At 33.9% G+C, this 23654-nt stretch overlaps 1 protein-coding gene and 1 pseudogene across 1 annotated transcript in view; both read right to left on the bottom strand.

Moving 5' to 3' along the window:
• The window catches only part of ADCY2 (adenylate cyclase 2), a 553319-nt gene that overhangs the window by 430614 nt on the left and 99051 nt on the right, over positions 1 to 23654 (bottom strand). The window lies entirely within an intron of this gene.
• On the bottom strand, positions 6163 to 23616 carry LOC141496821 (polyglutamine-binding protein 1-like; annotated as a pseudogene).

Below are 23654 nucleotides of genomic sequence, written 5' to 3'. Positions count from 1 at the left end.
TGCTATCAGCTGATCTTGAGGCCATGTTCATCCTCAGTGAAGGTGTTTAATAATATAGCTGAAAACGTCATGGTAAAAATCATAGGAGTAAGGACACATTCTGGTTTTACTCCATTGGTGATTGGGAAATCTTGAGAGCATCATCCATTATCCAAAACCTGGGCATGCATGCTATCATGAAATTGATGTACAATACTGATGAACTCTGGGCAAGCAAATTTTGATATATTTTTCCACAAATCTTCATGACTGACAGTATCAAAAGGCCTTGATCAGATCTACAAATATTGTATATAGACTTCAGTTCTGTTCCTGGAATTTTTCCTGGAATTGTCAGGCAGCAAACACCATAATTATTGTTCCTCTATCCTTTCTGAAGCCACACTACCTCTCTGGAAGGTGGCTAAATTCCAGGTGAAGGATCAGACTATTGAGAAGAACTCTGGCAAGAATCTCACCAGCAATCACTAAAAGGGAGACACCCCTGTGATTGTCACAGGACAATAAATTCCCTGTACCTTTATAGAAATGGATGATGGAGGAATCCTTGAATTCTTGGGGGATAATCTCTTCATGCCATATGACCTGGAATATTTCAGTCAGTTTTTGGATGAGCAATGGACACCCCCCGCCTTGTAGATTCCAGATGGAATAGAGTCAGCACCAAGTGCTTTGGCACTTGAAAGTAGTCTAATGGCATTCAAAACCTCTTCTTCAGTTAGAATTTCAGCTAGGGACTGATTGACTTCAACTTGAAGTAAACAGTGAATTGCTTGTGCATTGATTGATGGTCTCTTAAGAACACTGTAGAAGTGTTCAGCCCATCTCTCTAGTTTCATGTCACTATTGTTAATCAACATAGATCCATCAGCACTAAGTGGTTGAGATGCACCATATCTCTTTGACACCTAAGTAACCTTCAGGGCATCATAAAAGCATTTTAGTTTGTTACTATCTGCATAAAATTGAATTTCATCTGCCTTCTTATTGAGCCAGAGTCCTGCATCTCTCTCTAACCTTTGGCTGGACTTTGCTTTTGATGGAATTAAATGTTGCCTTCTTAGAAATAGATGACCTATCCTACTGGTAAACACTATGGAGTTCTCATTTTTCATTGAGCAGCTTCTGTATTTCCCCATCATTTTGATCAAACCAGTAGTAGTGTTTGTGAGTGTTCTGACCCAGATGAGCAAATGCAGTGCTGAAAACCAGATCTCTGAAAGCTGCCCACTACTTTTCTACTCCACTGTTGCCAACTTTGTGTTGGCTCAGTTTTCCTTCCAAGTTAGCAACAAACTGTTCTAGCTCAGAGAGACCCTCTAATATTTATACATTAATTCTTTGAGTATTTATTTTGCCTTGAGGCCACTGCTTTGGTTGAATATGAGTATATTTAGCTTAGAAAGAATGAATCTGTAATCAGTCTAGCACTCTGCACCATACATTTTCTCTGTCACTCTCATATCCTGTCTGTCTCTTCTTATGATCACATAGTCTAATAGATGCCAATACTTGCTAAGAGGATACATCCAGATAAGTTTTATTCCATTTAGATAATTGGAAAACAGTGTTTGTGATGAGAATTCATGAGATACACGTCTTCAGTAGAAGGTGATCATTGCTATTGCTATTTCCAACTCCATTCCTCCTAAAGACTAAAGTCATAAAGTCAAAGAATTATTTGCTTGTCCTCTTTTGGTACATTGATGATAAGGGTCTCCAGGTCTTCATAAAAGGTTTTTTTTTTAACTTCATCAGTGTTTGTCATGGTGGGAGCATAGGCAGTGGTGATAGTGACATGGCATTTTCCTGGAAATGGAAATCTCATTGTCATGAGCCTGTTACTCACTCCTTTAGGTAGGTATTCAAGAATGTTGACTAGATTAGTCTTGATTTAAATTTACTCCAGCTTCACTGCATTCCCTTTCACTGCAACCACTCCAGAAAAACATGTATCCAGCTCTGATTTCAATAGACTGGCCTCATTTGCCAGCCTTGTTTCACTCAGGGCTGCTATTTGGATACCGTATCTGCTGAGTTTTCTTGCAACAAGAGCTGTTCACCTTTCTGTTCTATTGTAGCTTGTGTTGTCTATGAGTATGAGCACATACCATACACTGATGGTGAGAGTGGAAACTGTTTTTTTTAATTTTCTAAATTTTCATCAATTTGTATATGTGCATTTCCAAGTAAAAAAATTTTCCTCAACCCTTCCTTCCCACCACCTTCCCACAGTAAGGAACAGTCAGGCTAGCATTTTGCATACATATTTTGTTAAACATAATTACAAATTAATAATTTTTGGTATGAGGAATTAGAATTAATGAAAAGAGAATCATAAGAGATAATTTTTATAAAGTGTTTATCAGATTCTGTAGGGATGGGTTTTTTTTCTGTGTGTTTTGTTTTGTTTTTCTTCCACTGGTTGGGGATAATATAGACCATTATCAGTCTAATTATAGTTGTCCCAGTTCTCTGGACTCTTAAGAGAAGTTGCTTCCTTCAAGGTTGTTCATCTCATAATGTGGCTCTACTCCCTTCACTCAAGCATCAGAATACAGTTTCTTATAGAACAATAATATTCCATAGTATTCATGTACCACAACATGTTTAGCCATTCCCCAATTGATGGGCATCCCCTCAATTTCCAATTCTTTGCCATTACAAAAAAGAGCTACTATGAATACTTTGGAACACATTTTTTACAATTTCTTCTGGATATAATCCTAAAATTGCAATTATTGAGTAAAAGGATGTAAACAGTTTAATTGCTCTTTGGACATAGTTCCATATTGCTGTCTAGAAAGGTTGGATCCATTTACACCTTCACCAGTAATACATCATCTCAATCCTCCCACATCCTCTCCAACATTGGTCATCTTCCCTTTTTTCATCCAGGCTAATCTAATAGGTATGAGATGATACCTCATTGTTTTAATTTGAATTTCTCTAATCAATAGTGATTTGGAGTTTTTTTCATATGATTATATATATATATATATATATATATATATATATGTATGTATGTATGTATAGCTTAATTTGTTCATTTCAAAACTGTCCATATCCTTTGACCATTTATCAATTGAGGAATGAATTGTCACCTTATAAATTTGATGCAATTCTCTATATATTTTAGAAATGAGACCTTTTTCAAAAATCCTGGTTGTGAAGATTATTTCCCATCATTCTGCTTTTCTTCTAATTTTTGCAGCATTGATTTTATTACTGCATTTAATTTAATTAGTATATTAGATTTAATAAAGTCAAAATCATTCATGTTGCAGTTTATATTGTGCTATACTTCTTGTTTGGTCATAAATTTATCCCCTTTTCCATAGATCAGACAGATAAAATATTTTTATTCTAGCAATGTATCTATGGTATTGCTTTTTTTTGTCTAAATCCTCTAACCATTTTGACCATATTTTGGTAGGGTGTGAGATGTGGATCTATGCCTAGTTTTTGCCATACTATTATCCAGTTTTCCCAAGAATTTTTGTCAAATACTGAGCCAGAGGTTGATTCCCTCTTATCCCAGAGGGTTTGTCAAATAGTACATTGCTATAGTCATTTACTAAAGTTTCTTTTGAATCTATCCTAATCCACTGATCCAAAGTTTCTTTTGAATCTATCCTAATCCACTGGTCCATTACTCTATTTTTTAACCAAGACCAGGCTGTTTTGATGACTGCTGCTTTATAGTACAGTTTTAGATCTGGTAGAACTAGGCCACCTTCCTTCACATTATTTTTCATTAGTTCCCTTGCAAGAATAACCTTTTGTTGCTCCAGATGAACTTTAGTACTATTTTTTCTAGCTCGGGAAAGTATTTTGATTGGTATGGTATTGAATAAGTAATTTAATTTGGGTAAAATTGTCATTTTTATTATATTAGCTCGACTTAACCATGTGCATTTGACATTTTCCCAATTATTTAGAACTGACTTTATTTTGGTGAGGAGAGCTTTATAATTGTGCTCATACAGTTTCTGGGTTTGTCTTGGGAGGTAGATTCCCAAGTATTTAATGTTGTCTACAGTAACTTTAAATGGAATTTCTCTTTCTATCTCTTGTTCTTGGGCTATGTTGTTCATATATAGAAATGTTGATGATTTTTGTGGGTTTATTTTATATCTTGCTATTTTGCTGAATTTGTGAATTGTTTCAAGGAGATTTTTAGATGATTTTCTCTGGTTCTCTATGTATACAATCATGTCATCTGCAAGTGAAAGTTTTACTTCCTTATTGCCTATTCTAATTCTTACAATTTCTTTTTCTCCTCTTATTGCAACTGTTAGCATTTCTAATACTATATTGAATAGTAATGGTGATAGTGAGCATCCTTGTTTCACCCCTGAATTTACTGAAAATGCTCTGAGTTTTTTCCCATTAAATATAATTGTTTTGATGATTTTAGATATATACTATTTATTATTTTAAAGAAAATTCCATTTATTCCTATACTTTCTAGTGTTTTTAATACAAATGGATGTTGTATTTTATCAAAGGTTTCTTCAGCATCTATTGAGATAATCATGGTTTCTGTTGGTTTTACTGTTGATATGTTTCATTAGATTGAGTGTTTTTTTACGTGGAAATACATATACATATAAATTGATGAAAATTTCCCTGCCTGCCTAGTATAAATCCAACTTGATCATGGTTTATTAACCTAGTAATAACTTGCTGTTGTCTCATTATTAAAATATTATTTATGATTTTTGCACCAAAATTCATTAGCAAGATTGGTCTATAATTTTCTTTCTCTGTTTTGGTTCTTCCTTCTTTAGGTATTAGCATAAGGTTGGTATCATAAAAGGAATTTGGTTGAACTCCTTCCTTTCCTATTTTTAAAAATGGTTTATGTAAAATAAGAATTAATTGTTCCTTAAATGTTTGGTAGAATTCATTTGCAAATCTTGGACCTGGAGACTTTTTTCTTAGGGCATTTACTTATGGTTTCTACAATTTCTTTTTTTCTGAAATGGGGTTATTTAAGTAATTTATTTCCTCTTCTGTTAATCTTGGCAGTTTGTATTTTGTAAATATTCATCCATTTCACTCAAGTTGTCTGATTATTGGCATACAGTTTGGCAAAGTAGTTCCAAATTATCTCTTTAATTTCCTCCTCATTGGTGGTTAGTTCATCCTTTTCGTTTTTGATAATGGTTATTTGGTTATCTTCTCTCTTTTTTAAATCAGGTTAACCAGAAGTTTGTCTATTTTATTGACTTTTTCATAAAACCAACTCTTAGATTTATTTATGAGAGCAATGGTTTTTTTTTGCATTCTAGTTGCAGACCCAATTCAACGATCTTCTCTTTTTCTATTTTATTCATATAGGCAGTTACAGATATAAAGTTTCGCCTCAAAACTGCCTTGGCTGCATACTTTAAATTCTGGTATAATGTCTCAATGTTATCATTTTCTTGGATATAATTACTGATTATTTCTATTATTTGCTGTTTGATCCACCCATTATTTAAGAGAAAGTTATTTGATTTCCAATTACTTCTTGGTTTATCCTTCCCTGACCCTTTATTACATGTAATATTTATTGCATCATGATCCAAGAAGTGTATATTTATTATTTCTGCCTTTCTGCATTTGATTTTAAAGTTTTTGCTCCCCAGTACATGGTCAGTTTTTGGTGAAGGTGCCATGCCCTGCCAAGAAAAAGGTATATTCTCTTTAGACCCACTAAATTTTCGCCAGACGTCTATCATATCTACATTTTCTAAAATTTCATTCACTTTCTTAACTTCCTTCTTGTTTATTGTGTTAAGAGTTATCCAATTCTGAGAGAGGGAGGTTGAAGTCTCCCATTATTAAAGTCTGCTCTCTATTTCTACTTGTAATTCACTCAGCTTTTTCTTTAGGAATCTGGATGCTATACCACTAGGTGCATACATGTTTAGTAATGATATAGCTTCATTACCAATGGTGCCTTTTTAAAAGATATAGTTCCCTTGCTTATCTCTTTTACTAAGACTGAGTTTTACTTTTAATTTGTCTGAGATTAGGATTGCTACCCTAGATTTTTTTCACTCCTGCTGAAGCAAATACATTTTGCTACAACCTTTTTTTTAAAGATTCTATTTATTGTGAGTTTTACAATTTCCCCCCCTAATCTTACTTCCCTCCCCCAACCCCCCACAGAAGGCAATTTGCCAGTCTTTACATTTTTTCCATGGTATACATTGATCCAAATTGAATGTAATGAGAGAGAAATCACATTCTTAATGGAGAAACAAAGTAAAAGAGATAGCAAGATCAGACAATAAGATATGTTTTCTTTTCCTAAATTAAAGGTAATAGTTCTTGGTCTTTGTTCAAACTCCACAATTCTTTCTCTGGATATAGATGGTATTCTCCATCAGAGACAATCCCAAATTGTCCCTGATGGTTGCACTGATGGAAGGAGAAAATTGTTCAAGTTTGATCATCACCCCCATGTTGCTGTTAGGGTGTACAGTGTTTTTCTGGTTCTGCTAATCTCACTCAGCATTAGTTCATGCAAATACCTCCAGGCTTCCCTGAATTCCCATCCTGGTTTCTATTAGAACGATAGTGTTCCATGACATCCATATACCACAGTTTGCTAAGCCATTCCCCATTTGAAAGACATTTACTTGATTTCCAATTCTTTGCCATCAGAAACAGGGTTGCTATGAATATTTTTTAACAAGTTATGTTTTTACCCTTTCTCATCATTTCTTCGGGGTATAGGCCCCAGTAGTGGTATTGCTGGATCAAAGGGTAAGCACATTTTTGTTGCCCTTTGTACATAGTTCCAGACTGCTCTCCAGAAAGGTTGGATGAGTTCACAGCTCCATCAACAATGTATTAGTGTCCCAGATTTCCCACAACCCTTCCAACAATGATCACTGTCCTTTCTGGTCATATTGGTTAATCTGAGAGGTGTGAAGTGGTACCTCAGAGTTGCTTCAATTTGAATTTCTCTAATAAGTAGTGATTTAGAGCAATTTCTCATATGAATATGGATCATTTTGATTTCCTCATCTGTAAATTGCCTTTGCATGTCCTTTGACCATTTGTCAATTGGAGAATGGCTTTTTGTTTAATTTGACTCAGTTCTCTGTATATTTTAGAAATGAGTATTTTGTCAGAAATAATAGATGTAAAAATTATTTCCCAATTTACTATATTTCTTTTGATCTTGGTTACAGTGGTTTTGTCTGTGCAAAAGCTTTTTAATTTAATGTAATCAAAATCATCTAGATTGTATTTAGGGATGTTCTTCATCTCTTCCTTTGTCATAAACTGCTTCCCTTTCCATAGATCTGACAGGTAAACTAGTCCTTGATCTTCTAGTTTGCTTATAATATTGTTTTTTATGTCTCAATCCTGTATCCATTTTGATCTTATCTTGGTATATGGTGTGAGGATTTGGTCTAATCTAAGTTTCTTCCATACTAACTTCCAATTTTCCCAGCAGTTTTTAATTAAAGGGAGAGTTTTTACCCTGTTTGTATCTCTCTACTTCAAATGTGTTTCTTGTAAACAACATATTGTAAGATCCTGATTTTTAATCCATTCTTCTATCCACTTCTGTTTTATGGGATAGTTCAAACCATTCACATTTACAGTTAAGATTACTAATTCTGTATTTCTCTCCATGGTATCTTTCTCTATTTATATTTATCTTTGTTCTTTTCTCTTATTATTCCTCACCAAAATTTTACTATCTTTCTGCTTTGGTTTTTCTTTCAAAAATTTAACTTTCAGTTTATTTTCACTTATATTTTCCTTTCCCTTTTATCAGTCCCTTATTCCTTTACCCTTCTCTTTCCCTAACCCCACCCCCCCTTTCCCTGTAGATTGTTAGATTTTTAAACTCAAGTGGAAATGTATCTTATTCCCTCACTGGGCTAAATCTACTGAATAGAATTACTCAGCATTCACATTCTCCCTTCTTTGCCTCTAAAATTATAAATCTTTTTGCCACTTCCCTTGGTAGCTAATATTATTAATCAGGTATCATCAATCTGGGTTTAATTATTTGATTGCTTGATAAGTTCCTATTATTATCAAGATATCACCACAAATTGTTTACTTGATTGCTTGATTAGCAGCATTGACTCAAAATGCATCAGGTTATAATTATAATCAATTTTTTAGCTTACCCCCTTTTTCAAGTATCTTTCAAGTACCTATATTCCTTCTCATAAAACAAAGCTTCATCCAAAGTAATATCATTTCTTGAACTATTTATGCCCCTACTCCCAGGCCTATTTTCTTTCATACTTTACCCACCCCCTCATCACCCAGGGTACTTAACCCTTTGTTAGATGCTGATCTAATTAACTGTAATAATCTTGAAGACCTCTACATACTGAGAAGCTCTGGAGGTCTCACCTGAGAACTTTACAAAAGATTCTAAGTTACAGAGACACTGTCTCAGGTCTTAGCAGTTTATGATAGCCTCATTAGACAAGGTGCTTATAACTCTATGATTAAAACAAGTCAAAGTATAATGAAACACTTAAGTTAAAGTTAACACCCCTGCTTGAAGCTTACTATTGCAGTGATGATAAGGAATATGAAGAATTTTTAAGTTTTTTTTGAAGTTTTTTGGATCATCATATATATTCAAAATGTTAGTTCTACAAATATGAGATGGAGATCCCATGACCCAAGATGTATACATAGAACTAAAAGAATCATTATTTTACTTTTTAACATCTTAGACCCCTCCAAATTACAAAGGGGGGGAGATAAAATGGAGGGCAATACAGAATCAATAATCTTAAAATTGTGAATGTGAATGGATCAATTCTCTTACAAAATAGAAGTGGATAGGATAGTGAATTAAAAGTCAGAATCCTACAATATGTTGTTTACAAGAAATCCATTTGAAGTATAAAGATACACACAAGGTAAAGTAAAAGACTGGGGCACAATATATTATGTTTCAACTGAAGTTAAAAAAAAAAGCAGGGGTAGTAATCCTAATCTCAAATAAAGCAAAATAGAAAATAGGTATAATTAAAAGGAATAAGGAAGGTAAAAGATATTGTAAAGTTAAGGCTAATTTATATATGTATTTATAAATTTTTGTGAAATATTCTTTATAATGCCCATCAATTGGGGAATAACTGAACAATCTATGGTATATGAATGATAAGGAAATCTATTGTCCTGTAAAACAATTATGAGTAGCCTGACTTCAGAAAATCCTGGAAAAACTTGCATGAACTGATGAGAAGTGAAGTGAGCAGAACCAGAAGAACATTGTGCCCACTAACAGCAACACGGAGATGATCAACTATGATGGAAGCAACTTCTCTCAGCAGTTCAGTGATGAAGAACAATCCTGAAAGACCTGTTAAGGAAAATGTAATCCCATCCAGAAAAGAAGCTATGGATTCTGAATACAGAGTAAAGCATATTATGTTCACTTTTTAAAACATCTTTTACTTTTTTTCCCCCTTCTAAGGGGTTCCCCCCCAGCATTACAATTCTTCTTTCACAACATGACTAATATGAAAATTTTAGACATGATTGTATACATACAACCTATATCAAATTGTTTTTGCCTTGTTAACAATGAAGGGAGGGTGGTAGGAAAATGTGGAACTCAAAACCTTACAAAAGGATGAATGTTGAAAAGTACCTTTGCTTGTAATTGGAAAATAAATTAAAAAAAAGAAAAGAGAAAGAGTTTCCTTTTCCTATAGTAACTGTCCTAGGTTAAAAGAGCTCATTTTTTTCATTTAATAAAAGGTGATCAATCTCGTCTGTCTGATAAAAATATAAACTTCTTGAGGAAAAATATTGATTCAGTTTTATCTTTTTGACCACATTGCCAAGTACAGTATCTAGACCATACCTGGTACTTAAATTACCTTTGATTGGTTGACTGCTTTTGTCCATTTCTGGAATATATTGTAGTAGATACTTTCTAAATGAATTATTATATGGTGAACGTGCAGGCCCTGCCACTTTAAAATAAGTACCACCCCACCCATGGTAAGCAGGGATTGCAGAAGGATATAGTATAGTCAGTTATCAGAAAAATAGCAGGGATAATGAGCATGACCCCTTAAAGGCTCATTTGATTGTTTCTTAATGAGGATAAAAATTCCATCTGTTTGTAGAATTCTTCAGTCTTGCCTTAATTTCTGACTCAAAGTATCATGGGCTATATGAAAGTTTCTGGACATGAAGCAATGAAAAGAGTGATTCAGGTTATCTGCTCAGATCTCTTCTTTGGACGTATGTTCTGATATCATCAGTTGTCACTCTCCAAGCTCTCTACTCAGGTATGATTTTCCAAGATAGGGGAATCTGAGATCTACTGGCTTCTATAAAGTATTTGGACACCATAGAAACCCTTTTTAACCTCTACATGTCCAGGAATATGAAGCATCCTTTTCTGACTTGATGGTTATTATCTACAGGGCATGACTTCTTGGAAGAAAGAAAGCCCTCTCAGGATGCTTAAGTAGGTAAATGAAAACAAATGTGGAAAAGGTGTTACTAAATAGTTAAAAAGAAGTAGTAAAACAAATTAGCTTGATTTGTGTCTTTACATACACACAAAAGTAACAATAAATATGGAAAAAATTTTAAGGCGGTACAAAGGTACAGGTGGTACAAAGACACACACACACGCACACAAAACATCCATGCAGATAATACAGTTTTTAAGGAACTGAGTGGTTAAGTCACATGAAAGAGGTAAGGCTAGAGAAGGGAATGGTTACCAAAAAAACCTTTCAATAACAACTCAGATCTCTTTTCAAAAAATTAGCTTAGGCTACATAAAAAGCTACTGAACTTCATTCTTACTTTACCGTAAATATAAAACTTTTATGAGAATAACCTACACTCACTTCAAGGAAAGCTTTAATGATGATACTCAAAAACAAATGAGCAAATATTGAGAATTAATGTTACATTTTCCATCACACACTGACTGAAAGATTAAGGGAGCATAACATCCCTCTGTGAGTGGTGCTTGTCGACTATTTAAAAAAGTGAATCAGACTTGAGACTCTGATTCAACAAAATGTCTGCCATATATAGGTCAGAACATACAATATTTTTTAAAAGATTTAATGGCAGAAAGACTCAATTTAGTAATCTATTGTTTGTGTTTATTAAATGAAGATTACAAGAAGAAATAAGCTTACTAAAATTTTTAGCATTATCATGGAACTATCCAGTTCACGGTCTAAATCAAAAAGTAATTCCCTATAGATGCAGCAATCTTCCTGTGTTTCTGTTTGAGGATGACATTATATAATTGCATGAAATGGATGAAGAATAGCTATTTTTTTTAGATCATGATATACAATCAGAAAGATATGAGATATCTTACCTCATATGCTTTACTCTAAAAGACTTTTCATCATCTATTAATCCAGCTGTTTGTTTTTTCTTATATCATTTGTTATCAATATAATAGTAGTGTCAACCTTCTTCAGTCTGGTTCCTGATATAACCTGGGATCTTAGAATCAGATTTCAGCAAGATTCTTTTTGGGTTAACTAAATAGCAAAGATTATGCCTACCATTGTTATGAAAGTAATCATTCTTTGGCTAATTTTGGATGTATCCCTAACAGAGCTAGGGGCAAAGTCAAGAAGGCAATGTGAAAGAAGGGTTACCTGAATTCTCCCAAAATACCCTTCAAAAAAATTTAAAATGTTTCAGAACAAATTTTGGAGGACAAAATTACCAAAAGGATGGGTTGAAACAATTTTCCAATTCAAGAGAATTTAAAATGTTTGCAGGAAAGGTGTGTCTCAATGGATGGAGAGCTGAATACAGCCTAGTGCAAGCTGTATCCCTGCATATCACTGGCAAGTCTTGAGGGTAACTGAATTTGCAACAGTGACTTTTTTGATTTTTCAGTTCATAGACAATGAAGATGTTAGACAAGTGAACAGAAGGAAACTTTTGTTGCCCCTTGGTGTAGAATTATTTCTCATTGCCAATATGCAGGTCTGTGTCACAGTCCCAGGACAAGAAAGAACACTACTATACTAAAGTATGTGCTTGCAGGGAACTGGGACCTTAGTCACAGTTACAGGTTGGAAAAGAGTGCTTATGGTAATTCCCTGGGCAGGAGAGCATTGACTGCTCTCTTTAGATCATACCACCTTGGAAGAACTGGAAACTTACAGACTCCCAGAACTACCTTGAAAATAGCAGCAAGAAAAAAAAAAGAAAAAAATTATTCTCCTCTTCCTTCTACATTCAAATCTAACTACAATGTGTACAATGCCAGAATTGGGGAACATGGTCTCAAATTACCTAGGATAATAACTCTTTTGAGATATAACTCACTTTAAAGTAAACAGTTATTCCTATTGACTTACTACCCTTGGAAATTAATAATATTAATAAATATATTTCTCATGATTATTACAAATTATATACCTTCTTTAGTATTTCTATTACAAGTGGAAAAGTTGAGGGACGCTTATTTCATTAGATAAATATATCCTGGACAAACACTAAAAAGTTCTAGTGTTAGATAGAAGGAGAGTGAGCAGACTGGATTTCCTTTGGAAAATTGCAAAGTGCTTAAATAATCCTAAAATTTCACATGAAAGACAGCCACATACCTTTAATATCAATATTCTTTCTGGCATTGTCATATGATTGTAAATTATAGAATGCTGTGATCTTTAAAGAAATAAATGAAATTTTATCCATAGGGTAATAGAGAGATAACTGGTCACTGTGAACTATGTATAATTCATTACCACAAGGAAAAGTGATATAAAATGATATATTCAAATTAGTATCTGATTGAAAAATTAAAGGAAAGTGTTATTAATTTATTAGCAAGAAAATGCAAAGGGGTCTTGAACATTGGGTGAATGAACTCCCTGTGGTGAAGTTATAGCAGATCACATATCATGTAAGCTGATCCTACATGGAAAGATTGGTTGCTATCTGCATTGTAAGCAGGAATTCTCAAATCAAGGCTTATCTTAATGCAACGCTGAAGTATGCAAGGGTATTATATATATAATATATATATATATATATATACATATATATAGATATACATTTTTTATGAACACATGAATTTCCTAATGTGAATATTTTTTCTTCTTAAATAACTATATAGTATGTTTCTCCATGCATGCATCACACATCTATCTTTAACCACACAGTAGACTATACAAGATTTCTCAGCTCAAGTAGCTTTAAGTATAATCTTGTGGAATTTTTGTGTCAGCTTTTCTGTTTGGAAGGCATAGAAAAAAGTTACAAATTTTTTCTCTAAACCCCAGCAGAAAGGATAAAAAAATAAAACAAATACACTGGGGAACTAATGGGTAAGAGAACTATAATGTTCCTGTTCCATTTCAGAGTTGAAACAGCTTATTCCTAAAAACAGGGAAGGAGATTTTATACATTAAACATATTTTTATTTGGAAGAGATTCTCTAGAAATCCTTATTCTGTATCATTCTCACACAAATATTGATATGGTTTATTTTTTGGTAGGGATCAATGGCAATATATCTTCTGGTAAGGTACAAGCAACTGAGAACTAGCTGAGTCACAAAAAAAGGACCTATATATTTTCTAAAAACACTCTTTTACATTAATGAGTAAGGAATATATATTAAGTAATATATATGTATATATATATATATATATATATATATGTACATGCATCCTAAGATTAGTTAAGGTATACATAATACAGCCAGCCTAAAAAAAAGAAAAAGACTTCTCACAGTAGGAACTGAATCATATCAATTATTGATAATTCTCACTTCAAATGAAACCAGAAGATATAAAGAAAGTTGCATGCAAATGAAAGGACATCTTACAAGTTTTCTTTGAAACCTTCAAAGATTTGGCAGAATTGGTTACATTGTGTATCTGAAGAAAACAAGAATCATTTCTTTGTGGGATATTTTACCTTTCTTAATATACTTCTTAGAATGAGCATTTGCAAAAGATTAGGCAGATTATGTGTTGACTTCTGTTGTAGACAATCCTCAATCATTGAGAACTAAAAACCATGTAAGCTCCAGGTACTGCTAGTATTTTTTTATTATAACAAAAGGAACATGACTTATTTTAAAAAAAATAGTATTTCTCTACTATATTCTTTTAGAGAATATGTAAACAAATAAAGTCAGGTTGTACTTTGTAGGAGCTGTGGTATTTTGCTTTTTTCAACAACAAAATGGCAATGTCATTTCAAGAGACAGAGAGAAAATATATATTTATTTCTCTTGGGAACTCTTCATGTTATTACTAAATAATGAATTTTCATTTTTTGTAAGTACGTGACCAAGAACTTTTTTCCAACCAATTAAGACTTTTATCAACAACACCACATTATTTATTTATTTTGTAGTGGACAAAGTGGCCAAACTATTTGCTAAAAGGGAAGACTTAGCACTTTGATACTTTCATTTTCAAAGTCTTCATTTTTCCAGAGTTATTGGGATATAGGGCAAGCAAGGTAAGTAAAAAGTGTAGGAGTTTCAGTGTGGAAACTTTGTAGTAATAAACATGATTTTGAAATATGAAGCATGACTGATATAACTCAGTTGAAATATGTTTGTATAAATTTTTCTATTCTTGGTTTTGTCATTAAAAAAACATCAAATGGGAGCAATCCAGAAATGTTTGTAATGTACAAACAAAACAATAAAACTGATATGGAGGAGTTAGAATAAATTTACCAGTAAAATGAATATAAGAAACCAGAATTTAACTATTTAACAAAAAGAGAGAGAGGGAGGATGAGTAAGCAATAGTTTATATGAAAAAAATCTGTATTTTTAGTGGACTGTAAGATCAATGTGATGAGGTATGTAAAAAAATGATGTGTTCTTTAATGGGCACACACAATTAATATACAGGACAGGGGAGCAGGGAAGCAGTGTGCTCACTTCCTCCATACATTTTCCTGATGAGAACATATCTAGATTTCAGTTATGGGTAGCAAAATTTGGGAAAGAATTTATAAGCTAGAAACTATCTAGAGAAATTCAACCAGGAATGATGAAGTTCTTCAAGATTTTTCCATTGTGAAGATTTATTGACCCCAGAGTGCTAGTTTAAGAGTGAAAGAAGAGACAGAGATTTAGACTTGCTCTAAGGAAAACGTTCTAAATTTGTAGTGTTAAAAGTAGAATGTGTTGCCATAAGAAACAGTAAATTAACAGTTAAGAGAGGTATTTTCAAAAAAACAAACAAAAACGGTATGATCATTTGTTGAGTATAAAATAGTTCAGGTAAAGGTTGTGGTAGGTTGCTCCTGAAGTTCTTCTGAAGCCTTTGAATCTTATTAATTTTTTTCATATTTATAAATATTGTTTTTCATAGTTAGAAATAATCTCTATATCCTTGAAATTTCCACAGCACTTTGGAAGATTGTTTTTTGCTCCATACAAATAATTAAAATAAATATGATAAAAGGGAGAATTAACTGAGGGCATGGACAATGTCTTATGTAAATAATTTGGCAAGCTAAATCTTTCAGTGTAAATTTCACTATCTTAATCATTTTCATTTTCTTTGGCATTGCAGATACCTTATTTTCAACTTAGTTCAAAGGAGATCAGATAGAAAAAGCCCTGGTAAAAACTGTTATCCTGCTATTTTTATTTTCTAGTTAATGTTCCATGTAGATGCTTGAAGTAACCACTTTTTTTATTACTGAGTATGAGTACTGAGATGGAAGCTCATCTTCTGTGAGCTCTTGGGAAACATTTTATATGTAATTCAAATAGTAGCTAAGAGTTTAAATTAGCTTGTTATCATAAGTTTTTTAAAATATTTAAATGCAATTAATAATTCATTCTGGTATACAATTTACTCTCTTTCACTTTGCTAACTGTGCCCAATACAAATCATAAACTTAAAAGATGAATTGACTTCAGTCTCCAGGACTGTATGTGCTTGACATTTTCCTCGGGCTATGCATGCTGAATGGAATTTCTAATAATGTTGGACCAAAAATTCAAAATTCAGATACATTAGGGGAGTTCCAGAAAGAAAATATTATTTTCTGAGGACTCAGATGCTTGCTGAGTTGGATGAGACTGGATTTGTCAGATGTGGCTAGTCATCATAGTAGAAGCATAGTTCTTCTTGTATAAGTACAAGTAAATTTAGGAAAATGAAGAAGATAAGTGTAAGAAAGAAATGGAAGAGGAAGGGAAGAAATATTTATTAAGTGTTTGCTGCACCAGGCACTGTGATAAGAACTTTATAAATATTATTTCACTTGATTCTCACAACTCTATCAGATAGTTGCTATTATTTATAGTTGAAGAAACTGAGGCAGACAAAAGTTAAATGTTCTACATAAGATCACATAATTAAGTTTCTGAGCTGAATTTGAACTCAGGTCTTCTTGAGTCAAATAAACTGCACTGTTCCATAAAACTGGCTTTGGAGATGAAGAGGAAAAGGGAAATAAACTTTTCTATATGCCCAAAGAAATGAAATAAGAATGAAAAATGTAAAGAAGACTCTAAAGAGTGATCTACAAAAATAAGAAATATTCTAATTTTAAGCTTCAAAGATTTTCTACATTTAAATGAGTGTGCTAATACTAATGGGAAAAGGTGCTTATTCAGAAGAACAAAATATTTCCCCTGGACTGCTATGAGCAATGTCCTAATTTTGATTTGCCTATCAATCAATCACTACATTTCACCGTTCAAGTATAACTGGAGTATATACATGCATTAAGTTAATTTAGTACAGCATCATAATATCTCTACTTATTAGGGCTACTAATTCTCTATGCAATTGTTTATTTAGAGAGTTCATCTTCTTAAAGGTCAGATATTCAGGAGGTCAAGAAAATTCTATTTAGATATTTTAATATAGATTCTTGCCTGATTTTTTAAGCTTTCTACCAATAGTGTATAGTCTATAGGCCTAGCACGTCTTTATTACAGCTATAATACATTGAAATATAGACTCTCATAATTGGATTAGTCCTTAGAGATTACTTGATTTAACCCCCTTTTTTTTTTACACATGAGGAAGCTGAAACCCACAGAGGTTAAGTGATTTCACTATATATATATGTTTTTGTAGTAAAACAATGATTTAAATCATGGCTCTAAAAAAAAATTGGCATTTGCTTTAATTTGCATGAGTTCAATGTTGTAAGCACTATATTTCTGCAGAATAAACTTTCAGGTGGTGAGATGTTCTGGTTTGGGTTTTTTATATAAGGGAAAACAGAGTTCATTGTAACTACATTGGCATCCTGTGTGAAAATATTTTTACTTTGGTATTACAGAACAGCGGTCAGCTTAAATCAAATCATTCACATTTGATGAGTATATCAAGTATTTTCCTCAGACTTTACATTACTTATGTATTTATAAAATGAAACCTTTCAGTACATCTGTTACCCACATGAACACAACTGAGCACTATTCATATATTTTTTTAAAAAAGGAATGCTCATTTAAAGATCTAGAGAAATTGTAATATTTTTGCTTCTTAAAATAATCATCCTAAAGGTAATATTACCTAGTCTGCTTCACTGATTAATTTCATATTTTAAATAAATGAAGTGGCTCTTTTATTACAAAAAATTTAATAAGTTATGAGGCAGTTAAAATTAGATACTTCCTGGAATAGTAGTGGATTTTTTGGTCATTTATTAGAAAATAACCTTATGATTCAAATTCCAGAGACATAATGAATAGCTGTAGTTTAAGAAGAGTGGATACAATGGCTTGCTTATAAACCTAGATATATGTTTACAATTCACACACACACACACACACACACGCACACACACAAACACACACACACATATACACAAGAACCCTTGTATTTGATTTATATCCTCTGTATTCTACTATTCTGAGACACTACATGTGAAAAAAGTTTAATGTGTCTTGTTTACATAAAATAATCTGCTTCATGGAAGAAAAACATCTTATAGCATTTAATATTGTGGGGGGACAGGTTTTCTTATTTGGCAAAACCAAACAGTCACCTCTTTCTACCCTCAATTTTTCAGTCCTTCCCATGTTCTAAATGCTGCTTGGGAGCAGCTAGGAAGTACAGTGGATAGAGTACTGGGACTGGAGCCAGGAAGATGACTTCCTGAATTTGAATCTGATCTCAGATAGTTACTAGCTGTGTGACCCTGAATAAGACATTTTGTCTCAGTTTCCTCTTCTGTAAAATGAGTTGGAGAAGGAAATGGCAAACTACTCCAGTAACTTTGCTGAGAAAATCTGAAACCGGTTTGCAAAGAGTCAGACACAACTGAAAGCAGACTGAACAAATGTCAATAATTAACTCCCTTCTACTCTGGGATGCTGACAATCTTTTATTCTCTCCAGACTACTTTCTTTTGGCCTGCATATATGTTTATATCTTCTGTATGCTGAGTAAAGAAAAAAAAAGACAAAGCTTTCTTAACATTGCTTTCTTCTCACTTAGGCATGGAAGCCTTTCCCCTGGTTTTCCTCCTCTTTCCTCCAATTCATCTTTCACATCACTGACCATTAGGAATCTTCCTAATGCATGACTTTGAACACAGTATTCTTGACTTCTGCAATTTGACTCTGGCTTACCTCTCCAGTCTGGCCTCCATCTTCATATATGCTAATATTCTAGCTACCTGGACTTGTCAAAAGCTTCTATTTTCAACCTGCCCTTTCTCATTTTCCTGTATGCCTATAATAAATCTCACAAATCCTATCTGTTCATATCCCTCTTATTTCAAGTCTTAATTTAGATGGCAGTTATTCCGTGAAGAATTTTCTTGAAACATGATTACTCCCTTTTTAAACTCCTCTAGCATTCTGCCTGTGAATGCTCATCACCTTTTGCTTTACATTAAATCATTTGTATCTTTTCCCCCTATGATTTTGTAAGCTTTTTGTGAGTTGCATCTCTGCCTTATCAATGTAAGGTATTCAGTTACCAAGCACTGTGCTTTCATATAGTAGAAGCTTAAATATTTTGTTTTAAATTGAACCAAATTCTTTTCTAATTGTTCTAAATCTATTAGTAATCCAAATTCTGATTTAGATTTTTTTCTACCCTTTAATGTGTAGAGATTGTATATTTAAACAACTGCAGTAATATTCTTCATTTAATTGTGTGGATGTTGATTTTAAATGGAGTGAAAAGATGATATGTATAGACACTGTACTCAAATGTCAATAGGCATAGGTGTTCAGAGTTATTTGAAAAATATTATTATAATGGTTATTTATAATTATCCTTGTTTCAAGAATTTTCATTTTTTTTGGGTTTCTTTATATTTCACAGAGTAAACACATTTCAATCTCATATTCATATCAGACCAGGCCAATTCCCTTTTTAAAAGACCCCATTATCAGCATATGCTTTATCTATTAGTCCTGCTCATATTTACTCAGCTTTATTTACTTTTAAACATTAGTTTCACTATAAAGTCTAATTAGAATACAATATTAGGTTATCAAATTTCAGTTACCTTTTTAAATCATAGTATTCTCAGCAGTTTCTTATGTAAATCATTCTATCACTCCCTCACCTCCCACATTCAATCAATTGCTAAGAACTGTTGATTCTGCCACCAAAATATGTCTCAGGGTTCTCTACTGGAAAGAGTTTAGATACTAAATCAGCACACTGGGATTAGAGTTCCCACCTCTGATATTTATCTATTGTACAGTATTTAACTCCCTATCCTCATCTCTCTCTCTCTCTCTCTCTCTTTAAAAAAAAAGAGTCTAATAATTTCCTTCAACAACATATTCCTATTCAAGTAATATGTCATAATAGCGGTAATTATAATTTCATATTTATCCTCTAACATTACACTCCCTATTTCAACTAATTTTTTTTTCTATTCTTTTCCTTTTGTGCAAAAGCATCTTTTGGAGACCATTGGTTTTTGTACTAACTGTTATCTGGATTTGAATGTATTAACTTCTGGGCTTCCCTTCAGCTAGTCTTTCTATATTTTTTGTCTTACTCAATGTGATTTATATATGGATGTAGCCTCTCTTTCAGATTTAACTGTCTTCCAAATATACCTTACAGCCAAATTATCTTTCCTTTTCAATAGATAGTTCATATAATATCATTGCACCATTTTAAAACATTCAATAATTTCCTCCTGTGGATGAAATGAAATCCAAACTTCTTGACTAGTTTTCAAGGTTCTCCACAGTGTGACTTTGAACTTTCATCTCTTACCTCACACTTCTGTAGTGTGCCTTTCTACTCAACACATTCAAAATGAATTCTTCCCTGTTCCTTGAGTACACTGTTCCTTATACCTGGAAGACTCTATTTCCTATCTCTCCCTTTAATATCTAGCACAAATTCAGCACCTTCTTAGAATTTTCATACCATATTCTTTATAAGTTACTTTATAATAATGAAACTTTCTGCATTTAATTATAACTTTTGCCATATCTGGTCCACTTACCCTATCAGGTTTTTAGCTTCATGAAGGCAAGACCATGTCTAGTAGTTTCTTACTTTTTCTCGGCTTCTATTTTTTTTTTTAAATAGAAAACACTTTATTGTGATGCCTTGATGGTTAGTAAGGAGGCTTCATCCTTAGCCCAAAGCATCACCCCTGGGGAAGGGTATGGATAGTGCTGGAACAAGGACCCAGTTGCTGTTGTGTCAACCTTTGCCTTTTGTCTCATTATGCTTGGGGACTATGCTTCTTGAGGGGGCAGCAGAATAGGTAATAGGATCCATAAGATTCAATTCCTCATTCTTCTAGCTGGTTTTCTTACACTTGGGGTAGGGGGCCAATTCTTCTCTGCTGTGGTGACCACTTTTCTTCATCTCCTCCTTTTCCAGCTTTTTCATAGCTGTGTTCCAGTTTATTTTCTGGATCCAAGTTGCTCTTGAGTTTCTTGGCTGCTTTGGTGATGACAGAGCTGGGATTATACAGGTTCAAACAGGACTCAACATCTGGCCTCTTATGTTCTTGTAGTAAGGAAACACACAGACCGGGTCAAACACCTTGAACTAGTTGGGTGGTAGGGCCCTCATTGTCCACAGAGTAATTGTCACAATCCTCAATGATGATCTCTTGCTCTGATTCAGGCTCCATATGTGCTGGATGGCATAGAGACTGGTGCTTCTTGACTAATTTCCAGGGGGACTAGATTTCTTTACTTTTATTGAAAATATATGCATGTATATTTAGTGAATTCAGACTGAGACATAACCCATGTGGGAAAATATGGGGAAAAAAAAGATTTCTTTGAGGTTTTTGCAAGGCAATGTGGTGAAGTGGTATGCTCAAGGTCACACAGCTAGGTAATTATTAAGTGTCTGAGGCCAGATTTAAACTCAGGTACTCCTGACTCCAGGGCCGGTGCTCTATCCAATGTGCCACCTTACTGCCCCCAGAAAAGATTTTTAAGTGGTAAAATTTTAATGCCAGAAATGTGCTTACTTATAAAAGTAGAAAACTTGATTCTTAATGTACTTAACAATTATTTGTTGAAGTTAAAGGAAATATAACATTGATTTTATCTGAATCTATAGAATCATTTAAACAATCAATAATAATAGCAAGTATTTATATAACTGTGTATGAGGTAGTACTAGTAACTGGGGAAAAGGGGACATTTTATAGGAGGTGGCACTTAAACTAAGTAATAAAGAAAATTGGAAGTCTAAGCGATCAAAGTAAGCATGAATGAATCAATTACTCTGTGGTGGCATTATGTTATAGTAGGATATACAGAGGCCAGTAAACTAATAGTCCCTACTTTCACAGAGCTTGAATTTGAAAGGGAGCAGACAACACAAAGAGGAGAGAGAGAGAGAGAGAGAAAGAGAGAGAGAGAGAGAGAGTGTGTGTGAGTGTGAGAGAGAGAAATAGTTCAGAAAAAAGAGACAGCTCTCTTTGTAAAAGACCTGGAGGTTATGTGGAGGGCTGGCTCTTAGGCGAGATATGGACAAATTTCACCTATCAGAATCCAGCATCCTAGGGACAAAGGTCCAAGATTCCGATGGAGAGGAATGAAGAGGTTTAGGTTATTTAGGTTATAGGTTGATTTTTGAATAGTCTGAAGGTGAAGAGGAATTCAGGGGCAGAGAGTAGGGAAGCCTTTATAGAAGCATGGAGATGAGAGCTGGAAAGAGAGGTGTGAGGAAGAGCAAGTAAGAAAATTTAGCTGGAATGTAACACATGTGAATGGAGAATAATGGGCATTAAGTTAAGACAGACTGGCATTAGTTTGTGAAAGACTTTAAATGCCCTGTAAAGGAGTTTCTGTTTAATACTATTTATACTATTTTACACTATTTTATACTATTTATGCTATTTTTATACTATTCTGTTTTATAGTATCTAGTATCTAGTAGATACTACTAAAAATTCTTGAGCAAGATTGAAGTATGTTTGAACATGTGTTTTATTTATATAAATTTGGAAGTTGTATGAATAATAATTTGAAGAGAGGAAAGACTAGATAGTGTTTAGAAGGTCATAGTAGAGTGGAACTAAGATATTAGATTAGAGGCAGCAACCCAAACTCACCCAAAATTTCCCCCTCCAAACAACTTTAAAATAGCTCCCCAAATCAAATTTTGGAGTGACAAAGACAGGATCTAGGTGAGACATTTTTCCAGCCTATGGACACTCAGGAATTCAGCAGAGGAAATCTGTGACAGCAGGTTGAGATTTGGCTCAGAGGGTAGGCAGAAGCAGCAACAACTATGGGCCTGGAGGTGAGTACACCTTAGAATTCTCTACCAGAGAAAATAAGAGGGTCAGACAACTAGATAGAAATTACAGAGGATCCATTATTTGCATAGAGTGCAACTGGTACTGATTAGCAACTCTTTCCCATACAGATTCAAGTTTCAGGGTGGAGTGGGGCACTAGAGCTAGTGCTTGCAGTTACAGGAGAGCAGGTTTTCCTGATGAAAGATTAAAGATCAGTATTAACCAGGAAAGCAATGACCATACTTTTCCCCATTTCACACAACTTTTGAAACATTAATAACTTCCTGTACTCAGAACTACCTTTGAAAACTATAACAGAAAAGTATGAATTTTGAAATAGTCCCTTCTCATCTCCAGGTGAGCAGATTCCAATGTTAACTTACACATCAAAGTCACTATATAGGTTGATAAAAATGAGAAAATAAAAAAAGAAGTTGGTTATAAAAAGTTCACTGCAGTGGCAGGGAAGACAAAGAAACAGAAAGAGAAGCTAGGAGAAGAACACCTACCTCAAGGTCTGTCTCCAGGGATCATAGGGAAGGGGTGGGGAAAGAGCTGGACTATCCTAAGATCAGCCAAGTTGGCTTTGACTGTAGGACCTAGGCTCTGAGACTGTGGAGTCTTTCATGATGGGAACAGAGGGAATAGAAGGCAATTTCCAGCACAGAGTTGCAGAGGGCAAAGGACCATCAATCATCTTGGGTCAGGCCTTGAGCTTCATACTTTCAGTGGAGCCCTCTTCCCAGAACAAACACAGTAATAGATCTCCTACCTCGCGGCCCACCCCCCCAACCCAGGCTCAGGTGTGGGCAACAGAGCTCCATCAGCTGAATAGGAAGATTAACATTCTCACCCCAGGGCACAGCCCACATTATTCAAGGATAATTCAGACCCTGCTACCCCACCCACCCACTCTAGATCTAGGGAAAGGACCCCAAGACCACAGACATTCCAGA

Source organism: Macrotis lagotis, chromosome X, assembly GCF_037893015.1.
Source record: "Macrotis lagotis isolate mMagLag1 chromosome X, bilby.v1.9.chrom.fasta, whole genome shotgun sequence".
NCBI lineage: Eukaryota > Metazoa > Chordata > Mammalia > Peramelemorphia > Peramelidae > Macrotis > Macrotis lagotis.
Note: the sequence above shows the minus strand (reverse complement) of the source record. Positions and strands in the feature narration are given on the sequence as shown.